Raw genomic sequence first — 18952 nt, 5'->3', positions numbered from 1 at the left:
AATCGTTGCATGACACAAAAATTAAAAGCGCGACAAAAGAGAAGACACGGACACTGGCTGACAGCTGGAAGAATGTAATTGCACCAACATGTGCTCAGGACCACATTCACGTCACGAAAACCCCCCAAAGTTAAACCCAAACAGCGAGATTCGCATGTTTAGCCACGTGAAGAAATCGTGCCTCTTTTGGAGCGCGAGCTGTACTATTTGCTATTTGGATGGCTCCGGAAGTTTAGATCATCTCTGGTTTCTCAACGTGCACTGGCCGCGTGACTAAGCGGGGAATTTAAAGAAACTGTTTAGCTGGTGCTTGGTTGCTCCATCTGGCCATGGTTGAGGTACGTGCTGGTCCGAGAGTGTCAACGCTTAAGCCGCAGGCGTAAGGGTCATGTGTAGCCACGTTGAACAGAATTTACTCTCAGATAACTAGGTTTAACCGGACCGGGGTGAACCTCTACAATTGTAATTTTTTGGTCATGGAAGGTACTGATGTAATTTGATGCTATTAATTACATGCGCCTCATGTATTTCGCTCCTAAACTAGCGCTTGTATCTTTTGAGAAACTTGCTTTTATCAAAGTTCGAAATGCATTGGCAAGGGACCACGTATTCAGGGATGTTCCTCCTGATTCTGTTTTTGACATCTTCGTTAAGTTCTTTTAAGCTATCCCTTATACAACGACCAGTATGCCCTATGTATGATTACCCGCAATGAGGTACGTTATTATAAGTAGCGAAAGAAATACAAGGACACCAAGGGTTGGCTTACGAATATATCGATTCTTAAGTTGTAGTTTTATGATATGGCGAAAAAATGTCGCGCTTATAACAGCTCCCTTTCGAGAACAGAGATTGTCGAAAATATTTGCAAGCGGTACATTTACGTCTGTTAAAAGTACCTACGACAGACAGACCTGCGAGCCACAGTAAGCGGAGATCTTTTATGAGAGAAATGCACTTTTGAACGGGGATTATTTGTGGCTAAATGACCGCCATTTAGCTTTTCACTCTTTCTTGTCTTCGGATTGCACCTCCCGAAATTCTGCAGTGAATACTAGCAGCTAAGGGGTTATGGGTTGCCGGAGTAACGTCAGTGAACTTGAGCTTTCAGCGACCGATTTCCTCGATGTCCGATTCTAGGAGGTGACATGGCGTGGCGTGACATGGTCCATAGGGTCACGAAGAGTTGGACACGACTGAAAGGCTGAACTGAACTGATAGCCGTAGTCACCTATTACGCCAATGATTGTCCCGCCCTTGGCTTCTGGTGGGTGTTAGTCGGCAGACAGTGGTTGACTACAAAATGACTAACTAAAACACTTTATGGACGCGAGTTGGCTTCGGACCCGCGTTAGACCGAATATATTAGCCTATCTCACCACTGAAATTAATCGTTATGTCGTAGCCGATTTTTATAATGCATAGGAATTGTCAAATGAAAATTTCCAAACGTACCCTCGCTTCAAATTACCCGGTGCACAATACAAGCCTACCTTATATTCACACAGCAAATCAGCGTAAATATATAAAAAAAAAGCTTTGAGGCAAACACATGCTTTGAGCTAGCGTAACCCGAGCAATTCGCGTGTTTAACTGTCAATACCTCTCGCTGTGCATGAATGCCATGGTATTCGTCAATCTTTATCCCTGAGCAATACATCCAGAGCACACTGCCGTTGCAATGTCTTTTTATGGGGCATTAAGCGCTCCCAAAATGTTATATTGCGCCATCACTAAGGTCCGCACTCACCGATTTCGCCGATCTTTGCCTGAATTCTTCCTGACCTAGAAGGCCGAGCTCGGAACTGAGACCAAATCGAAGTGTTTGTACACCTGTTCGTATTTGGCCGACGCAAGCTAAATTAATCGTCATTCATTTTGTAGTTTTCACATGACACGAAAAAACCCTTGGTGGTGGTTTTACTGTCAAGGCTTCAGAAAACGAAGCTGCGGGAACGCAACCTTGAACTTCCTCTGTTTAAGCCACTGACAGTGCCTATCCTACTCGGCACTCAATATCTTTTACTTGCTTCGCAGATTTCGGCCTGAAAGTTTTGAAACATTAAGTATACTTCCTGCTTCATGTTGACCCTCATGTCCGATCCAAGTCCATGACATAGACGATGCGTTAGTGTTTAGTTAGCGCTCTTTTGCATGCTTTAATACATTATACTGAGCATTTCAGCATGAGCCAATGTATCAACCCTTCGCCTCATGGCGATAGCGAGAACAGGGCACCGTTGCGCACGCAGGTGCCTCTTGGCATGTAAAATTCGCCAGGCTCGATCAGGACGGCGAGTGTCGTTTAGTGCTGCGCATAATCGAGTCCAGCTTTGCTTTCGAAGCCGCATGGCATGCCTGGCCGCTCGGAGATTTAGCAACTTGATGTCCGGCGCTTTTTTTCCAGTGGGCACAGTGCATCGAGTGCTTATCGATCGCGCGCACACTGCCACGTGATCAAAAGACTGCTCGCTGGACGCGGCGCACTGCACAACTTACGAAATGCACACCAGTTGACAATACTGTAGGACTGTGCAGCTGGACGATCACTATGCGATGGTGTTAGCATTATGAGATAGTGATCAGATCCCCAGATCCCCATGTATGGCTTTAGCCGCGGGGACGCCTCGAATGTCCGACTAGCGAGAGTGGCGCGGCTGGAGCATAGAGACCCCCCAGCAGCTTCGAGCTGCTGGCCATCCGGCGCTGTAGCGTCGCCTCTTGTTCCCCGGTTTCTGCCGGCCACGATGCTTCTTCCCCTACCCCCCCCCCCACACACGCGCACAGACATAGGCTCAAAAAAACGAAAAGCTTGGATAACGACGTCATATCCGGCGGAAAAACATCGAGGTAGAGTGAGTTCTCACAAAAGGCGTAAAAAATGTCGGATTTGTGTCAAATTAGATAAACGCACCTAATTAAGCGCAATTAATGCTTCAGATCACCGAGGGACCTATAATTAATGTCAGTTTGGGCCAAAAACGAAGGAACTTGGATGGTGACATCACACCCTACAAAACGACGGGGAAGCAGTGTAAGATCTCACAAAAATGAGTATAATAATGAAATAGACGTAATTAATACATAAATATTAATTAGTGACTAATTAGAGGACGCTAAATTGATAAATGAGTTTGAAGCAACAGATGTTAGCTTGCCGCTCCTCGCCTAACACCGCCTAGCAAGAGCTGTCGACGCGCAGCGCATGCGTGTGAAGTCACAGGTGGCGCCGCTCCCTCCTGCCATGCTCGCGCCAGCTGCACTTCTATGTCCCTGGCCTGCCAGAAACGCGGCAAATGAGTACAGAGTCGCATAAGAGTTTTTGTCTTACCGCCTTTAAGAGGTATTTAAGTGGCTCCAATGAATTTTTTACTCGGGACAGTGCCTATGCCCCCCCTGTTAATGTGGACAGCATGCATCACGGTCCTTCCAATGCTATGTCTCGGCAGGTGTTAGCTGGAAGGTGATATGGTTGGAAACCGATTGGTCGCTAGTAGATTTCGTTTGTAGAAAAATTACGAATAGCCGTAACAAACATCTATAGTTATGATTTATACTCGTTATTCACCGTAGTGTGATTGATATCTATAAATGCTAACACGCGATTGCTACGCGCGCAAGTACCTTAAGTGTCTCTACTAAACTATTTTTAGCCAGTAGATGTGCATGATTTGAGGTCAGTGCTAAGCTGGACGATCAAGACGAACGAGGATCGGGATGTGAGCTCATTGTACGTCGTTTCATAAGTTCAGGCGAGCATGAGCTAGAGGCACAGTGTGTTCTGTGCGTTTCGGCGGTCATCCATCCCTCCTTATTTGTGCTTGGCTGAAGAATCGAAGGCGTGGATTTCATAATATAGCTGGGAACATTAATGGGTGCGCTGTCAGTAGAGAAAGCGCTGAAACAAGTCAAAGTGAAAGAAAAATGGCTGGCCATTGTGTAGAAGAACAATGTTTGAGTACGCTAGCAAGCAGTCGACTACACTAACGACTGTTTGGATAAGAACTATCTGGTGGCCCGGGAAAAATCTGAATGAGGGCACATCAAGAGTATCGCTTGTGTACATTCAGACAAGATTTCAGGAATGGTCACGTCAAGGGCAGTTCGGATGGCCTGGACCAGATACTGTGGCCATGTTAAGTCGTGCTAGAACATTGCTCAATTTTGATAAGACCGTGTCTTCAGCTCGTCAAGCAAGTCCCGATGCGTGACAAATCACAATTCTCTTATCGCTTACTTATTATGATCTCATTGTCTCGTTATCACTTTTTATGACCATCTGACACCCCGCTATCACTCATGTATACAGGCTAGGTGCACCTCTATCCTTCCAGTAACATGGCGCCGCTGCCTTGGCTGTGCGCCATCTAAACGACATTTTGTGAGGAAAATAATTTTCAACCAGCTTGGCTTCCTCTCGAGGCACGGTATTTGACTGTTGTCTTTGCCTTCCTTTTAACCCTTCTAACTGCCTATTCGGCCCGAACAGTGGAGCTAAGCAACGAGCGAGTGCTTTGTAAATAATCTATACAGCCCTTCCAGTACGTAACCATGTGCAATAAATATAATGTATTAAAGAAAGCACTACCGCGACAGTGAGAGTCCGTTTTCGCTTCTAACAAGAAATTTGAGGGTTCGGATCCACTTCGATGCAGTTTTTACACCTTGGATTTTTTCCTGCTTGTTTACACACAGACACCACAGGCACATCGATGAAACGGCTCGCCGCTCCCAGTAATTCATCATCATCATAATCATCATCGCCACCACCACCACCACCACCACCACCACCACAACCACCACCACCACCACCACCACCACCACCATCATCATCATCATCATCATCATCATCATCATCATCATCGTCGTCGTCGTCGTCGTCGTCGTCGTCATCAGCCTGACTATACCCACTGCAGGGCGAAGGCCTCTCCCATATTTCTCCACTTAACCCGGTTAATTGTAGCGCGCTAAAAGAGCCAAGGCGCGCAAGCTAGGAACAGGTCGCTTGCTTCGTGAAGCACGAAGGAAGCGTGAAAAACAAATGTACAAAGATGTAATCAAAGCTAGAATTGTTGTAGTGGCAATGACGAAAACTAAACAGGAGCCGAAAATGGAACAGGCTTAACGAACTGCTGACACTAGGAGTCGCCTTCCTATTGTTGGCCGAAAGGATCGGAATATTTTTGCAGATGCTGGGCGCGCCATCTCGCGCGGCACAAAAGTGACTTTGTGTCTGCATCACTTCTGCGTGTTCGGTGGTGCTTTTTTGCTCGCTTCTTTTTCATTTTATGGGAAGGAGAGATGGGGGCCGCAAGAGATGGGGCAGGGGGGAGGGGGCGCAAGTCCGATGCGCAGGAAGGATGAATGGAAGGGCTCGGTTGGGCGGCTGGCCGCCGAAGCATTTTCAAACGACTGACGACTTCGAGCTGCTCTCGGCGCTCGCTTAATTGTGCGTGTGTGTGTGTGTGTGTGTGTTTGGGGGGGGGGGGGATTGTTGGAAGTGAAGTCTAGCCGTCCTGCGAGCAAAGCATGCAGCAACACGCACCTTTTATTTCTTTTTCAAAAACTATCATCATCATCATCATCATCAGCCTGATTATACCCACTGCAGGGCGAAGGCCTCTCCAATATTTCTCCACGTAACCCGGTTCTGTGCTAGCTGCATCCACTTGACCCCTGCGAACTTCTTAATCTCATCCGCCCACCTAACTTTCTGCCGCCCCCTGCTACGCTTTCCTTCCCTTGGAATCCAGTTTGTTACCCTAAGCGACCATCGGTTATCCTCTCTTCGCACTACATGTCCTGCCCATGTCCATTTCTTCTTCTTAATTTCTACTAGAATGTCGGTAACTTGAGTTATTTCTCTGACTCACTCTGCACGCTTTCTATCTCTTAATGTTACCCCTACCATTTTTCGCTCCATAGCCCTCTGGGTTGTCCTCAACTTAAGTAGACCTCTCTTGGTTAGCCTCCACGTTTCAGCCCCATAGGTGAGTACAGGTTAGATGAAACTGTTGTATACTTTCCTCTTGAGCGATACCGGTAAGCTGCTAGTCATAATCTGCGAGTGCTTGCCAAATGCGCTCCATCCCAATCGTATTCTTCTTGAATAGCAGCTTGGGCATGTTGGTTATGCATCTTGAGGTAACAGCGCGGAACACAGGACGGGAGCACAAGATTACAGGACGACACAACGAGCGCTGTGCTCCCGTATTGTGTTCCGCGCTGTTACCTCAAGGTGTATTCTTCTTGTTATTTCCTTTTCATGGTCCGGATCTGCGGTTACTACCTGTCCTAAGTAGACACATTCGCCTACTACTTCCAGCATTCCGCTACCTAATGTAAACTGCTGTTCCTTCCCGAGGCTGTTGAACATTACCTTAGTCTTCTGCATATTGATTTTCAAGCCTACCTTTCTACTTTTCCTGTCTAGGTCATCAATCATTATTTGCAGTTCATCCTCCGAGTTGCTTAGCAAGGCAATGTCATCAGCAAATCGCAGATTACTGAGGTATTGTCCGTCTACCCTTAGCCATAACTGCTCCCATTCCAAGTCTCTGAATACTTCCTCTAAACAAGCTGTCAAAAACTATGGCAGTGCGGAAAGGATGAGATGCGGGCAGCATGGGCAACGCAGACGGTGGGGTTTCAAACGAGTGACGGCTTGCAGTTGCCCTCGGCAAACCACGGAGCAGTATGCACACTTGCTTTATTTTTGTTTATTAACAATGGGAGGTATGGGCTGCTATGGTTTGAGCGGCAGCGGATGGAGCGCTGAAGATTTGACTGCTGCTGTGCTCGCGCACTGGACTCAATCGGCCGCATATTTAACCTTAAGTTAAGCCCTTTATCTAAAACAAGCCTGAGTAGTTTTGGGACATTAAACCCCATAAATCAACTCTTATGTGAAACAACATCTTGTATAATTGCACAGCTTAATTCTAAATGTCAACGCTTACGTGATCTTTAGAAGATGATCTCAGTCTTTAGGGTTATTTATTTTCCACCGCTACAAAACTGCCCGTGTGTGGGCGCGCGTGTGTCCAAATAACTCATGCGAATGTAATCAATATATTTGCAGTCCCGCATACGGTCATTAAGTGCCCTCGGACGTTTTCATTACAATGAGGAAAACAAACGCACCATTCCTGCAGAGTGCTGCGAAAATACACTCACGACTCCGATTCCCCGCGTCGCTTTGCGTACCAGCCACCCCACCAAATAACCAGAAGAAAAAAACGAAAGCAAAAAGTTACGAACGCACAGTATCGGCGCTCATTATACATACCCGCGCATCGCGCTTTTGGACTGAGCAACGCACCTCTCTCGAGGAAAAAAAAGAAAACCTATAGGCTACGTCACCCCCTGTGTCACATGATTGTGCACCGAGGACCTAGAAAAATATTCCCCCAACAGACTCATCACGAATGACGAAAAGCGTTGATTGGACTGTTGCCAGCGCCGAAAAGCGATTGTTGTTGATGCTATGATGAAGGAAGGGGGAGGGGACACCTCTGGTTAGTGACCTGGTTAGCGACAGTTGTAATTGTCACCAAACTTTACAGGCTACTCTACAGCTCGCGCTTGTATTGCTGCTTGTTTTTTCATTCCTGGATTACTGCACTATATATATGACTTCCTGCGGAATTCCTCGGAAGCGCACGGCATTGACCATAACATTTATGTTTTACATCCGCTGCATTTGGGCGTAAGCTGCGACGAAAACTTAGCACTCAGTTTCGGTTTCCCGCGGTAAGAAAAGCGCAGCGCGTTGCCCGGGCGTGTCAGGCCGCATTCGCGAGCACAGTACTGAGAAATGCTTGCGTAACAAGCGCAATGCGGCAGTCGGGCACAGTCGAAAAAGCAGAGCAAGCGAGCTGCGCGCTACCTATCGTCTAGCAGCCATGAACATGCCGAGAGCACTACTCGCACCCGATGACTACCGCTTCGCGGCGAGGGCGGTAATCCAAGCCGCTCTTTCCGTCGTTCGTGTTAAGTCTTTGAGCTGGTGTACATGCGACGGCTTTTTGATGTTAACATAGCACTTTAAATGCAAAAGTATTTCTTGCCTCATGAGTGGCGTGACCACGAGCTGTCGGTAATAAGAAAAACTCGTGTCCACGTCAGGACTGGAACTACCAGCCTTCCGTGTCTAGCCGAGTGCGTTAGCCCCTACTCTACACGTGCTTTGTCTTTATTGTCTTTATTTCAGAAAAAAACAAGGCCTCCTGCGAACGTGTTCACAATTATGTTTGTCTAGAGTAAGGACGGTGAAGGACGTTTAGGGCAAGAGAAAAAAAAGTAAAGTGCCTCCGTAAAGAAACGAAAGAAAAACAAAATATGAAACTATCCGGAAGCTAAAAAAAAAAACAGAAGTAGAAAAATACAGTATTTAAATACACAAGCTCACAACGCAACTGAGCTCAGAAAGTGCAAAACTTTTGCATTTTCGCACATAACGAGATTTAGGTTCACCCCTGTAACATTTTTTAGGCGCCAGGCTGTTCTGTTGTAGTTTTGTATGAGAGGTCTTGCAATTCGGAGATGTCTAGATTCTAGACTTTTTTGTACTCACTTATTTTGCTTTCCCCTTCTCAAAGGGGTGCAGAGTGAGCACTGGGAAAGTTGCAGTCAGTTCTTCCTTCTGCTGCCGCTTTTTATTTTTATTTTCTGTTTCAGGCCGCTGGATCACCGGTACCAGGCTCAGAAATTCATATCCAAGGAAACACTCATTCACTCCTTCCCCTCCTTCCATCTCTAGCCCCCCCCCCCCCCCCCCCCCCTCCCTCCGCAACTTGTTTTTTTTTTTTTTTTTTTTTCTTGAGAAGCAAAAGCGTATTTAAACCCGCGCCAGTGGCGATCGTGCTGTCCAGGCGAAGACAAGTTTACTTGTCGAAACATTGGCTCGGCTTGCGAATGGAGGCTCCCCCTCAGCCCTTGTTCAGTGCTCTTTCATTCTGCATCTACGCATTATAGGGCTGCTTGAACAAACTTATGCAGCCCTAAAATGGGTAGGCTTTTCTGTATAGTTTACTGTATATGCTTACATACATACATACATACATACATACATACATACATACATACATACATACATACATACATACATACATACATACATACATACATACATACATACATACATACATGCATACACGCACACACACGCACACACACACACACACACACACACACACACACACACACACACACACACACACACACACACACACACACACACACACACACACACACACACACACACACACACACACACACACACACACACACACACACACACACACACACACACACACACACACACACACACACACACACACACACACACACACACACACACACACACACACACACACACACACACACACACACACACACACACACACACACACACACACACACACACACACACACACACACACACACACCCACATATATATATATATATATATTTTAATGAAAATCGTAGCTCGCTGCACCAGTGTGACTGTAAATATATATATATATATATATATATATATATATATATATATATATATATATATATATAGTTCTGTATATGCTTACTGCGCTGTTTAATAATAGAGAATAATAAAGCTATTACGCATGCTTTTACAGTCACACTGGTGCAGCGAGCTACGATTTTCATTAAAATATATATTTCGTAAAAATATTTTAACAAGCGGAACAAGAGGTTCCTGTGCAACTTGGGCTACAACAGGCTACAGATTGCCGAATAAAATATTTTCGTTTATTTGGCACTTTGGACTTGTTGGCGTGACCTAGCAAACTTATACACTGGAGAGAAACGGGACACAGAGAAAATTTTTTAAACAACTTTTATACCTTCCAACAAAGAACACTAACGCCACTCTCTACGCATGTCTGCACTGAGTCGTGTTCTACGCACTTGCCTAAGGGGCCCGCATACATGATATTAAGTGTCGTATTATTATATGTTGTATCAGGCACAGCCTGGAAAGAAAAAAAAAATATCGGTTAGGACAAAAAGCGGCATTAGCAAGTGCTTAAGAAACAGCATCTTACTCAGAAAAATCCAATAATACCGAACAAGTGGGGTCGGCTCTTGAACCGCCTGACAGGGGAGGGAGGTTATGGGCGGCAATATGATGACGATAAAATGCGAACATCTTTAGTAGTCTTAGCGTCGCGAACAGATTTAAGCATAAAATTAATTTGAGGAATGGCGTGATACATTTAAGACAACGTGCATATGGCCAGAGCTTTCGAATCATACCAGTTGGAAAACTCCGTTTCAAAATGTGACCGGTTTCAGTACGCACTTTTCGGGTGTCTATGAATTGTCGCGGCATCTAGAAGCGGTCAGTGAAAGCTTTTTGTTATTGCCGATATTGATTTTTGGAAATTATTCTTTTTCTTTTATCAGCTTACCTTAATTGAACCCATATCGAGCCTTTTTTTATTATTTAGCTGCACATACATCCATGAACTAAAGGAATTAGGTACTTCAGTTATCATCCTGCGGTTACACGATCAAAGTTGCCAACGTGATAATAATACGTGTACATTGACAAGCCCTTATCTGTGCATGTATATGCGTAATCCTTTGTTGCTGTTTAATGCCTATTAGCTGTGCACGCCGCACATGGCGAAAAAACCCGTACTATGCTACCGAGAGACAACCCTATCTTAATAAATATGTTGAAATTTCTGAAATTTGAGCCTCCTCTGGAAGGTGATTAAATAATTATTCTAAGAATAATTGTGAGGGATTTATAAATGAACTATATAACCTCCTGGGTACTCTTCATGTAAGATCAAACATGTCTAGACGTCTGGTTGTTTTTACGATTTCGAGTTGCCATTCTTGCGCTTGATGCGGCTACTTTCTTAACAAACTGAAAGGACAACCATCGTGTGTGCTGGATCTGTACTTTATACCAGGATAAAGATTTTTGAGGGGAGAGCAAATCGTCAAGGGAAAAGGAGCCGCTGCATTGAATGGAGAGAATATAGCTGACTGAAATCTTCAATAGCTGACTGGAATCATCCGTATTAGATGTAATAGTGATCACATTTCGTAAAAATGAAAGCAGGTTTAAGTTGCACAGATAGGCGACAAGAAAATTTAAAACATTTGATAATGATGATAAATGCATATAAAAGGGCAAATTACTGTAGGATGCGTTTAACTATGTTATAAAATTTCTTTCTTATCGAAAAATGCTTAAACTCTGCAGCGAAGAAAAAGTTCGTTCGTCATTGAATAAAAATATTGCAGAGAGTTTTCTTGACTTGCAAAGCAAATAATCACTAGAATGAAAAACAACAAAGTGGTACCCCATAATATCTTGTATAGGTTTCTTACAGTAGTGAAATGTAAACTTACAACGCATTTTTGGTTCGGCTGACGGATTGTCACACGATGCTGCGCATTAGCACATCGTGCAGCGCGTCCAACTTTTATCTGTTCGAAAAGAAATGAATACTTATTAAGCTCCTTCGAAAATATATTAGGGAACTACAGTGAAGAAGACAACCGTGGGACATCCATAGCGTTGTTTATACAATAATTTTCCTTTCCAATCCATCATTTTCATTTGGATCGTAATCCTCGTAACACCGAGCACTGTGCATGAAGAAAAACTTCCAATTTTTCTGATGAATGAGTAATCAAACCTTTACCTAATTTTATTAGACACGTTTCTTCTCACAGAGAAATGCAGCTGTGGAAGAAGGAGATGTGAAATAAATAAACTCTGCTGTCGTAATTGATGGATGCCTCGGCATCCACGTTTCCGCATGTAAGGAAACCATGTTCGATGTTCTTCAATCCCGGTGACGAAATATTATAGGCCGCGTGATTCCACCAGAATGAAGTCTTTTCTAAACAACATTTCAGGAAGGCGAGAAGTGTTGAATGTACTATTAGAATCATTGGGCAGTGGTGGCCCTAAAGTAGAAAAAAACTACGAGGTCCCTTAAGAAGGCTGAAAAGAGAATGCCATAGAAATAGAGCTATCAGCCTCAAGTTTTGTGTGCCTCCATCGGTTTATGACGTGCATTCACCAGCGCGTCAGCAGGTACCCATAGTTGGTAGATCTAGAATTACAAGAATTACAAATAGATTACCTGGATTATGGTGCCATCTCTAAATTTTAATCCTATGGATGACACCGGATCACTAGTCTCTCATGGACACGTGACCTCTTAATCTCCATCCCTGCCTCGACCACGTAGAAAATTTTGCCGCTTCCAGCAGCGGGGTTTTGTGATTGAAAGAGAGCCCAAAATATGGCCAAAGGGCCATTTGATCACTGTGGGTGGAGCGTGGCGATTGGTTCCTCGTGGTCCCGCGACCTCCATTCTGTCACTCTCCCGCCACTCAGGACCCCTCATATCCTATGGCCTACGGGCCACCGACCCGTTTTAAAAAGCTGGGTTCATGAGTTTAGTACCGGTGTATGTGTTAAAGAGCCGGTTTAATGAGTTCAGTCATGGTGTATGTCTATGATGTTAATTATCCCACTGATGCTAGAGCAGATTACCACCAAATAATTGCTGTCAATTTTTTATTTTCACATATGTATGTGCAGCTCTATGATTGGACCTCTGTGGCTACGTGGCATCATAGAGACATCTTCGTCTTGGTCAATCAATCCAACAATTTATTCTCATTTGGTGGATGCGGCGGTAGCGGAGTTACGGAAATTCCAATTCAATATTAACTCCTACGCCCGGGTTTGGGTTTGTGTATTCTCTTATACAATCAAAATATCGCTATGTATGACTTTTCTTCGCGATGTTTATAAGAAGTAGCCGTTTCCTCCAAATCAAATGACTGTAGTTAGAAGACGTTTGTAAAGGAAGCTTCACCGGCTACTGGCCTCACGTGACAGGTATCGAGGAGGGGAGTGGGTTCAGTTTGTAAAAAAAAAAAAAGAAAAAAAAAAGCTAGTACTAAAATAAACAAAGAGCGAGCAGATGAAAATATGGCAAATCTGCATGCGATTTTGCTTTTCCAAGTTGTTAAAAGTTCTGGAAACTGAGAAATCAATCGCTTCGGTAATGACACCACTAACTGAACCGCCATGAAGTTCGGCAAAAAAAAAAAAAAAAAAAAATATTTCTGCACGACGCAGCAAGCTTCCTGCTTGCTGCTTTAAAACGATTTTAAAGATCATCAAGGCTGGTAATATCCTTCAGTTCATCCAGTCGCTAATCGGTTTCGCGCACGCAAAAGGGACTGCCGCCAGCGTACATTGTCAAGCTTCAGCTGCTGCTTAAGCGAGCACGAATTTCCAACTTATTTAAGTATGCTTAAGTTATTTGATGACTTTTGATGTATACTGTAATAAAGTGTTTAGTGCTCTTTACGGTGATCAGCGCTGTTCAACCCGATTTACTCACCGTAAGTAGGCAAGCCTACATGCATGGGAAAATACGTGGGTGTCCATTTTTTTCTTTTCTTTTCGGCGGTCCAGATATAACGATAATCGGTTATAACGATTGGATTTACAGGTTTTCTCAATATTGTTATAAGTGGACTGCACTGTATAGTTCGGGTGGTGGTAAATAACACGTTGGCATGGCGAAGACAACGACTGAAGGAACGTATGCTTCATCGCTGAGACTCATATATATATATATATATATATATATATATATATATATATATATATATATATATATATATATATATATATATATATATATATATATATATATATATATATATATATATATATATATATATATATATATATATATATATATATATATATATGTTCGCTGTCATTTAAGCAGGGCTAGATAATGACGCGCTTCTGCCGAGACTATAAGTATCAGATTGTTCGTGAACTTCGTGATTGTCCGTGATTGTTCGCCCACTCCTCTAAGAGCATAGCAAGGCTTACAGTATGCTTCAATAAAAAAATAAAAATAAAAACTTAAGAATGTTTTACTTAAAGGAGTCGATGCGTGAAGCAGCACAGAGTAGAATTTTATGCCTTTATTATTCCGTTTTTTTTTTTTGCGCAATTTCTTGCAATTTAACAGTAACCATTTTTCAAGTGAGCTAGCTAGGTAAGTGCGTTAGCTAGCTGATCATAAATGCTATTCGATATGTGTAGAGTGACTAAAATTTCCACCTGTCATGACGGCTCAGTGGTTACGGCACTCTACTGCTCATCCCAAGCATGCGGTATGCGGAAGGACGTTTAGATGGAGGCGAAAAGCAAGGAACTTTTGTACTGCCGTATGTTAGTGCCTATTAAAAAAAAACTATTGTTGGACAAAATTTCCAGAGCTCTCAGTAATGACTCATAGTCTGACTCTCTTTGGGATGTTAGATACTGCCTACCAAGCTTAGAAAATTTCCTTCATTCTAGGAGCACTTTTACACACAGGCGTTCACCTTCACACTTCAACAAAGAGGTGATTGAAATCCCAGATAATATGCAAAATCACACGTTTGATGAATAGGACACGAATTGAGGCTTCCGATTAAAAAAAAAATAATTTTTTTTATCCTCATACACCTGCAAATCCACGTGAGTGACACCGCCTGATTTTGACAGCAAGTGCAACTTACTTTAATGTCTTAGTTCGAATCGTAAATAACACGTTGGCATGGCGAAGACAATGACTGAAAGAGTGTATGCTTCAATGCCCTTTGGTATAGCAACAGCATGGAACACTGTAGCGTTCCGAAATTATAGAGTCTAGTGCCCTGCTTTAACGTCTGTGCTTGCATATATTTCGGGCTACTCCTGCTGTAGCGATGCCTAGTATGGAATATGCGAATGGTTATCCTGAGAAATCAGTTTTAATTGAGTGTTATCATGAAGAAAAGATACAAACCGGGCCTAGCTGCGTTTGTACTTCACGAAGCATGCATTCAGTTGATTCCGGAATGGTCAAATAAGAGAGAACATGGTCATCAAGATTAGATATGGGATAAGTGCGCACTGTCCGGAATTCGAATAACGCCATACACTTGCCACCTTTACTAAGACGTTGATGTTGTTCGAAAATAAGACAACAAAAATACAATGCACGCATTTTCCGCCTCAATAAACATGTTTTAAAAACAAAACTGTCGAGTTGTATGAAAAAAAAAAAAAATTACCCACAGTGCTGCATGCAACCACATCTAACTATGCGTTAATGCATTTTGGTCTCCCCCTTTTAGGCTGATAGTCAGAAAATGATTGTTTATGCTAAAATATAATGAAATCAATATAGCCTAACTGCAAACAAAACGCTATGCACATATTCGTCTGGCTGAATACGATGGCTACCGTACTGAAAAAAAAAAAAAAAAACTGAAATGGGAAGTTGTCCATATCTTCGTCATGCTTAAAGTGCGACCGTTACAAAATGCTTCAGTTTTGATACTGGTGCTATGACTGCTTACTTTTGCAGAGGCCAGGACATATTTGCAGGGCTGTGAAAAGATAAACAGAAAGTTATCAGCTTGTAGTGGACTTGATTTGAATTGGAAGAAAGTGCCCACCAATCTGGAAAATTTTCGCATGCACTAAATACTGTCTTTAACACGCGGTCAGTAGACTCACGAACTACTCACTGCACATCCTTATCAACGCCGCTAACATCAACATCGCTATTCCTAGAAATACTAAGTGACCAGTTCATCGTGTTTACATATCCTCAAGTGGCCCGTATACCTTGCACGTGGAAAGGTTACAGCGGTTTTCTTTAGGCAGAATGCACAGGGGACATGTATTGCAGCGTATTGTATAAAATTGACCGCACACTTGGTTGGAAAGAGCTCTGCAAGCACTAATTCCTTATTTTAAGAAGCAGCTGCATTGAAATGTATGTACTGAAATGTGTGAAAATTTTGAAGAACTATGTTTAAATCATTACATTTCCTGCCGCAGATAGAATAGGGCTCCTTTTTTGAAAGTGCGTGCGTGCGTGTGTGTGTGTGTGTGTGGGGGGGGGGGGTGTTATGGAGGAACGAAGGATTGCAGATGACTTGAGACCTTAGCTAATCGACGGGCAGATTTCAAATGGAAACCTAAATATTGGTGAGGCAATAGACGTAATGTGCACTATAAGAATATACCACAATTTTCAGTATTGTGAGGAGCCATGTAGAGATGGGAGCTTCGGTATCGGAATGTACTCTAACAAGTTTTAAGTAGTATATTAAATTGTTAAGGGCTCCTGGGAAAGAGGACATCGAAACATTATTTTGAGGGCGGTATTCTTCCGTTCCGGTACCTGATACCAATATATGCAGGCCAGTAAACAAAACGTGCTGAATTCCCCCCCCCCCCCCCCCCCCCTGGTATCACAGTGAATAGAAATTTTTAAATTGATGCATGACAAACCGCAGCCCTCGTTCCAATTATCGTGGGAGCGAGTTATTGTTCGACTTATGAACAAGGCTAACTCTGCTGGATATTCTAAATTTCAACTGGCGTCATCTGTTGGCCTCCAGTAGCGAGCACCTCGGAAGTGTTTATTATGAACAAAAGTAATATACGCCCGAGAAACGGTGTGTGAACACAGTTCCTACGAGCTGCGGCATGCGACTTATGAAAGGCTTTTTCGCTTGCACAGAATAATCTCAATAACCGCAGGGAGTAGACGGAGTGCATTAAACAGTGTAAACTCCTGCCGAGATGCTCAGGTGCTTTGGTGCTGAGTGCCATGCAGCACGAGGTGATAGCCACGCAAACTAAGTGGTTTTCCTGATTTCCTATGCCTGTCGTCGCAGTGGAGTGTAATAGCTATAAATATGTAGTTTCTCTACTAATATTGGAATATTGGAAGATCGTTGGTACTCAGTGATAGCATCAGTAATTTGGCAGGAAGCTCCTATGCAGCATGTAAACAGCTAAAATTAATTATGCATGAACGCTACCCTCTAAGCAGGAGTTCGAACAGCAAGTATTTTAGCACCGCTATAAGTTTTTCTCCCGGCTGGCATGACAGCACAATGCTTCAGTATTCTCGTTTCCAGGAGAACAACAACGGCCGACAGTTTTTCATTACTTCTCGCTTAATTATTAACTTTAACCTCTGTGCCGGACCAGTACAGGGACCAGTGACCAGTATACAGACAAGAGGTTCGACAGACAGCAAAAGTGAACTGTTTAAAAACACTGGCAAAGCTGAACTTTAGCTATGCAAGCATATTTTTCCAGGTTTTTGTTGAAAATTGATTGAGCCTCACGCCTTTCGACTGCCTGTAAGCGATGCAATGTTATATTTAAAGAAACGGGTGGTCAAAATTCATACTGTAGATTCGGTGTGGTTGCGGGCAACTTTACTCCCCAAGAAAGTAGAAGGCTGGACAGCCGTCGCAGCAGCCCAGTTGGTAAGAGCATCGGACACGATATTCGGAGGTCTAAGGTTCGGCTTCCACCAGCGGCGCTTTGTTTTTTCTTCTACTTTGCATTTCTTTATCCTTCTCCTTAAAGTCAATACAGCAGTAATTCAGGTTAACAGCATAATTAAAAAATTTCTTACGTTTTTCTTGCCTTCATCGGCTTTTCGCATCCTTCTGTCGATCGTTTATCATAACGAGCTCCTCATATCTGCTTCAATCTTCTGCTTACACGCTTGCTTAGCTTTAGTTTCCATAGACAATTTGCATGCGAAGTCTATCATAAAGGGGCGTATGTTCCATAAAGCGCAATTAGAAGCTCTCACATACACCCCTCGACCAAAAATGAATAGGCATTGTGTGGAATAGCGGGAGTTTACTATCTTCTGTAAAGATAAATTATCATCATCATCACCAGTCTGATTATACCCACTGCAGGGCGAAGGCCTCTCCCATATTCCTCCAATTAACCCGGTCCTGTGCTAGCTGCATCTACTTGACCCCTGCTAAACCCCTGTGATTATTCCTGTAAACGATAAAATAAAATCCTCTTTATGTCGTCCAACAAGGCTCTTCAGTGCACTCACTAGGCCACTACAATGTGATACAATGTGAAGTTGGCAGTGATAGGGTGAGCGGCAGACTAAACAAAAAGCATGCGTTGAAGAAAATGCTGGCAGTTAATGCTCCTCAAGAAACCCTTACTGAGTGAGGCACAAAGATAACTTTACGTGTGTTTTACCTAGGCAATCTCCCATGCTTCGAAAACGCAACATAACATGTGCAAAGTTTTGAAAAGTTTTTACTAAGGTATAGTAAAGTAGGTAATGATCCATAGCCCATTCACGCAACACAAACTGTGAAAAAGCACGAAGCTTGCAAAACAAGGCGAAGGAGCCTTAACGCTGTATTTCTCAACAATAGGACTCAAAACCACTTATGAAAATAAAATTTTGTATAACGTCCGTTGCTGTTTAATCACCTGGAAATGCAAGCGACGTTTTTTTGTTCGTAAACTGAGAAAATATTGAGGCCATCATGCTGAAAAATGCTGCCCGCGATTGCAGTACCTCTGTTTACCTCGTGTCTGATTTATACTAAAACATAAAATTTTCGTAAGGAATGTTATCAAAACCGCGGTAATAGATACATGCTTGGTTTTCTTCACAGTGCAAAGTAACGCTAAAAGGTTGTTATGTTATAAAAAAAAAACATACCCCATAATAAAACGAGGTATAGGAGGCAAGTCGTGGACGACATCGAGATGATGGGTGCAGTGCTCCTGAACTGAACATAAGGCAGCTAAGCTTCCCCCGTTATATACAGTGTTGAAGCTCCACACATAAGAAATGAAAGAGCTAAAGCATATGACAGAAGCACCCACTAAGAAGAAATAAAATATTCTGGAAACCTATTGAACTGAGAGGGACAAAATTAAGCATTGGTGTATTGTGCGACCGATAGAACATAAAAACTGAAGAACGTGTCAATGTTTTTGCAGATACATTTGGCACATTGAACCTGTTTTCTTTCTTCTAGTGTCTTGGAGTGCCCATACAACAAAAACAAGAACGGGCTGTATTGTTC

The 18952-nt window shown here is 43.2% G+C and overlaps 1 long non-coding RNA gene across 1 annotated transcript; it reads right to left on the bottom strand.

Moving 5' to 3' along the window:
• Positions 1–9843: 9843 nt before the first annotated feature.
• Positions 9844–18693, bottom strand: LOC146189533 (uncharacterized). The gene is made up of 4 exons (XR_014707666.1): positions 18583–18693; positions 15422–15451; positions 11393–11470; positions 9844–9996 (listed from the first exon to the last, which is right to left on the bottom strand). It is a non-coding gene; the product is annotated as an uncharacterized LOC146189533 (long non-coding RNA).
• Positions 18694–18952: the final 259 nt, after the last annotated feature.

This window comes from Amblyomma maculatum, chromosome 5 (assembly GCF_055883805.1).
Source record: "Amblyomma maculatum isolate TAMU_Amacu chromosome 5, ASM5588380v1, whole genome shotgun sequence".
In the NCBI taxonomy this organism is placed as follows: domain Eukaryota; kingdom Metazoa; phylum Arthropoda; class Arachnida; order Ixodida; family Ixodidae; genus Amblyomma; species Amblyomma maculatum.
This window is presented reverse-complemented; position numbering and strand designations above follow the sequence as displayed.